This window comes from Camellia sinensis, chromosome 5 (genome assembly GCF_055761805.1).
Source record: "Camellia sinensis isolate YWXY chromosome 5, ASM5576180v1, whole genome shotgun sequence".
In the NCBI taxonomy this organism is placed as follows: Eukaryota; Viridiplantae; Streptophyta; class Magnoliopsida; order Ericales; family Theaceae; genus Camellia; species Camellia sinensis.
Window position 1 is genome coordinate 88,252,809 of NC_138965.1, and position 5,660 is coordinate 88,258,468.

A 5,660-nucleotide genomic window follows, 5' to 3' on the forward strand; every position below is an offset into this window, starting at 1 on the left:
GCCCGTAAAGTCCACCGTACGGCGCCGCTATACCGGGTTGTGCTTGCAGATTTGTTGTCGGCACCAAAGGAGGCCCGCTTGGTGCTTGGGTAACATTTACTGGTGGCGTGACAAGATTAGGTACGGGCAGAGCTCCCTTTTGCGCCATCACGCTCCTTATGTTTTCCTGGACACCAACAGTCGCCGGAGCACCATTCATTACACTAGAAACTCCCCTAGTCACCATTGGATCTTGGCTTGGCACGCCATGGAGCCCGGGCATGGGCAAACTGCCGCCGCCTACTGTGGTTTGAGCATGTGTTACTGTGGCCGTGTTGCCATGAGCCATAGGCTGATTGGGGCTTACTTCTCCTTGGATTTGATTTTGCGCTCCGGCGGGAATAACTCCACCACCAGTTTGATTTCCGTTTGGCGCCGGTGCAAAGTTAGAACTCATCACCAACATGGTGTGAGTGAGATTCTGAAGAGTGGTAAGAATCTCCTGCTGAGTATTTTGAAGTCCTTGAATGGCTTCAAGCAAAAGTGGTTGATCTGGAGCCGTGGTTCTGTCATCACCACCATTAGAGGATCCTTGTTGGTGAACTTCATCTTCTCCTGCCATCCTTGTTGGAGTTGTGTGGATTCCAGATCTCGTTGAGACCATTAACCAATCCGCCTCCCCAGCGGAGTCGCCAAAAATGTAGGAGAGGGTTCAAGAAAGGAGTTGGAAAATTCGAAGATCTTCGAAGATCCTTGAAGAACAATTTCGAATTCTCTAGAATATGATGAGAGGCTTAGATTCTTCAATAATCTCAACTTAGGAACACGACAACAAAGGAGATGATGGAGATAAGAGATTGGGTGAAGAAGAAGGCAAGATGGCTAGAGAATAGAATAATGGCAAGGCTCTCCCATGGATCTCCCACTTTCACTCTCAAGGTTGATAATGGAGAAGGGAAATTAGTTCTTTCCCAAGAGTTAAAAATCTCCAAAATCCATCCCTTGTAAAGCTATGGGTGGGTGCTATTTATAGGCACCTCATGATGTAAGATGGAGCCCATGTGCAAGGCACATGGGGGATATTCTCTCTAACCACCTTGTCCGAGAAGGTGACCTCTCCGAGGATGAGAAAACCCCGAAGAGGAGATCAATCCCTCGGCGAACCCCTTCTTCTTAGCCACACCTAACCAATGATCCCCAATCATCCCAAAGGGTCAGGGGTAGTCCCAGAGGACGTCCTGCCGCAAAATATTGCCGAGTCTCATGGACCCCCCGGGGTCGTGCCACCTCGACCCGGGTATAGGCTAGTTTAACCGAAGAGTGAATTTATCTCCACTCACCGTCCTCGGGATCGGGTCCTTTGTTCGAACTCCATTACGCCCATGGTTCTGGTGCGTAGATCCCGGAAAGCTCCGAGCCCGCAAGTGTTCTGGGACTCATTAACGGAGCGACTTCTAGATTGCGTCTGAATCCGTTCGAAGCCAAGTACTTCGGATCTCTAGATTCGTGGGTCCGAATCCTTTCGAGTCCGAGTGCCTCGGATCTCTAGGCTTGCTTAATACCCTTTTGAGTCCGGGCCCGAGTAAGTCTCTAGGTTCGTGGACCCGAACCCTTTCGAGGCTTACAGCGATTCAATCCGTTTGATGGCGATAAATCTGGGCCCACCGATTCTTGGACTTGCGATAAATTTGGGCCCACTAATCTTGGGCTATTGGGCCTAAATAATTTAGTGGGCTCAAATTAGCCCCTCTTACAACTTGCAAAATCATTTTGTTTCTGAACATTGCTTTCTCCCAAATCCCATCAACATTTGAACTGTACTTCAGTAATTTGCTAGATTGCTGCAAAATCACAAAGCTAGACACTGTTTTGACTATCTTGGGTGAAATTCTCTCTCTGTTTCTCTCACATGGTAAATGATACAGCATCTACAGAAGATAACTCCCCTATAAAATCAATAATGAAGGATCACAAAATTTTCATTCCATCCAAAGATTAAAGGAATGTAGAAGTGCCTCATTGATTCTATGATTTCCCTCTTCGACTTTCTCAAAAGTCCTATTACCCGCTCCTCCCCCTTCACAAACATGACATCAAACAAAAATTAAAGGAATGTAAAAGTGCCTCATTGTTCTTGTACGTAAAATGGGAATGGAAATGTGGTACGCCATATGCTCCAAAAAGTGATACGATTGCGGTAGATTTGTATAATTTATAATATAAGATTTAAAGATACTTCTAGTGTAATCTTTAAAATATATATATATATTATTAGCCATCTAATAAAATTTAGTAAAATATTATTAGCCATCTAATAAAATTTAGTTTTTTCCCTCCAAATTTATCATGTAGAAAAACATTTCTACGAGCATTATGACCCAATTTTGACATTGCCTTGTCAAAACTGCACTCACCTTATATTATATTTGATTCTTTTTCTTCTTAAGACACTTTTAAGGAAACATAGCGGAACATTTTTTTGGGATCGTTTTGAATCACTATATTTATTTTGGAACGGAAGTGTACTTTGTTTCGGAATGTGAGTTCCAAAACGTAATTCGTTATGGTATTAGCTTTTTTTGGTAACATTGCTCTAACATCGCCAAGAAGGTGATGGAATGATTAACGTTGCTAAGAAGAAACCTATCCCTCCTGTTCTTTTTCCCCTCGAGTATATCTCAACTAGGCAGGACAGTATAGATCAGGTGGTTAGATATTTTTTCTTTTTCATATTTTCGTGAATTCATGAGCATCTCTCTACCTACATGAAAGTAATAGACTGTTTTACGAAAAGAGAGGGAAAAAAAAAAAGAGAAGGAAAGTTCTATAGCATACAACTTTATTACTTCTACATGATGATATTTGCAATGTAAATTGTATTGTGGGCACGGCTGTCGTGCATATAACACTTGCTGAGATGCATGATTGTTGTGGAACAGGTATTTATACAATCTGATGTGCTTCAAGTGGCACTTGACATGAGTGAAAAGTTTGATGCTGTTTCGGATGAGCTTATGCACATTGACAAAATTGACACCAGCATGCTTTGTGACGATAAAGGGCGGTTAGTGAGTAATCCAATGGAAATATGGACAGAGAGAGAGATCCATGCAGAATTTGGAGGTGCAAAAATATAAAGGAGGATGTATCAGAAGCAGATATAAATATAATTTATTTTTGTTTAGCCATTATTTGCTTAGGAAGGATATCTTGTTATGCACTTTTGCTCCAATCCTGTTGTGTGGAACCATGTAAGAACCCCAGGTGCCCAGTTCCTTTGTGCTTCAAGAGTCAATTAGTTCAGCCTCTGAGTTTTGAGACGTGCAGAAGTGGATTTTTTGTTTTTTTTTTTTTTGTTTCTTATCTGTTGCTCACCCTTTTGGTGGTCATTCATTCTCATTTGAGATTTAATCCTCCATCAAACTAAAAATATGAAAAACAAAAAAGACAGCAATCATAAAGTAGCCCAATTGCAGTCTTTTTGGGAGTAAGTGGACAAGTACTTGAGATGATTTCCTAAAACAAAATCAAGGGTTAGGAAAACCAGTTCAGCCTATCAAGTTTTACAGGGAAGAGCTTATGCATAAGCTTTGGCATCAGGCCAGACTGAACCGTGAAAATGGAGCCCAAGATTGCCTAGGGGTTCTGGCTGAGCCGGCCTATGGACGAAAATCTTAAGCCCAATCCTTTCCCAACAGGTTTGACCTACTTGAGTTTGCGGGGTGGGTTGATAGGTTAGTCAACAGGCCGTCTCCCACATACCAATGAGTTGGACTTGCGAGCTGGCCAGTGGGTTAAGTTCAACGGACTGAGATTTAAGACTTTTATCTTTTATTTTTTAACCTCATTTTCACTTTTTCTGCTATTCTTTTTTCATAATTCTTGAAGAGATTGCAGCGTGAACAAACGGGTGGCCCAACCCAAGCCTAAAGCTTGACCTACATTAAAAACATGATAGGATCCTCATTTCTTCTATATTTGATTCCTACGATCTAGCCTAGATCCAAATCTAACTTAAAGACATGTTAAAATTCGATCCTATAATTGAAAATAAATAATATTTCTTTTGTCACTACTAAAAAATTTAGATTTTTCTATATAATAATTAAAAACAAAAATCTAGTTACGACAGATAAATCTAATTTATGCTTGTATCGGATTAAACAATTCCCTATTTTATTCGATTTGATCCAATACAGTTTAATCCTTCTATTGATACACGTTTTATATATATATATATATATATATATTTTGGGTAACTAATTGTCCTTTTGCTAGATCCTTACCCAAACACTAGTAAGAAGCAGGCACCCGAGTGGTTGAAGAGAAGTTCCACACAATGATCATGAATAACAATAAGGGGACTTCCTGGCCGGTTCTTTGGATCGGACTTAATTCCTATAAGGTCCTGACTCAAAAAGATTTAGTAAATCTTTCCATTTTATTCTTGACATTCAGTCTAGACAAAGAAATCACTCAACTGTTCTACTCTCTCTCTCTCTGTCACAATTGTTCGAATCTCTCTCTCTTAATCGGCCACCAAAGACTACTTCTGACTACCGGTGACCATCATCGACCTCCGATGATTCGTTTGGCCTTCATCTTTGATTGCCGACAGCAATTACTGACCTCTAGCAACTACCTTCGAATTTTGACAATATTTTTTTGTGTGACCATTTTTCATCTCCACCATGTCAATACCGCCAGTACCTCCTCAAACAAGGTGGTAACAAGAGAAAAAGAGAAGAATAATGATGAAGAAAATGAAGGAGAGAGACGAGGAATTCTTACCAAAAAAAAATTCTTCACATTCATAGATTAACACAAAAAATCAAAGACAAATCTAGTAAAAGAAAATTATGATTGACACATTCAGTGATAAATTTAACCATTGTTTGCTTGTTAAAAATTACGAAATCTCATCATCATTGTCACAAATCAACACAAAATTCAAAGACATATTCAATGATAAATTTATCATTGATTGTTTGTTAAAAAATTACAAAAAGAAATTCTCGTCATCATTGTCACAATCAACACAAGATTCAAAGACATATTCAATGTTAAATTTATCACTCATAGACACATTCACTGATAAATGTCTCACTGACTGTCTGTTAAAAAATTATAAAAAGAAAATATCGCCATCATCGTCACAAATCAATACAAAGATTCAAAGACATATTCAGTGATAAATTTATCACTGATAAACACATTAATATAAATTTCTCACTGACTGTTTGTTAAAAAATTATAAAAAGAAAATCTCGTTATCATCATCACAAATCAACACAAAGATTCGAATATATATTCAGTGATAACTTTATCACTGATAGACACATTCATTGATAAATTTCTCATTGACTGTTTGTTAAAAAATTACAAAAAGAAAATCTTATCATCATGGTAACAAATCAACTCAAGATTCAAAAATATATATCAATGATAAATTTTTCACTGATATATTAAACCCTTGTTTGCAAGATTTGGTTTGAGAAAAATAAAGAGAGAGTGAGGGTGGGAGAGAGAGGCAAGATTTGGAGAATCAATGTTGCTTGTAGTCGTTTGAAGTTGATTTCACAGTAGAAACAACTACATCAATGTAGATCTAAGACGAAGTATAGATCGGTAATGGCATAGTGTAAATCGACAATGGTAAAGGTGGTTGGTAAACAGTGGCA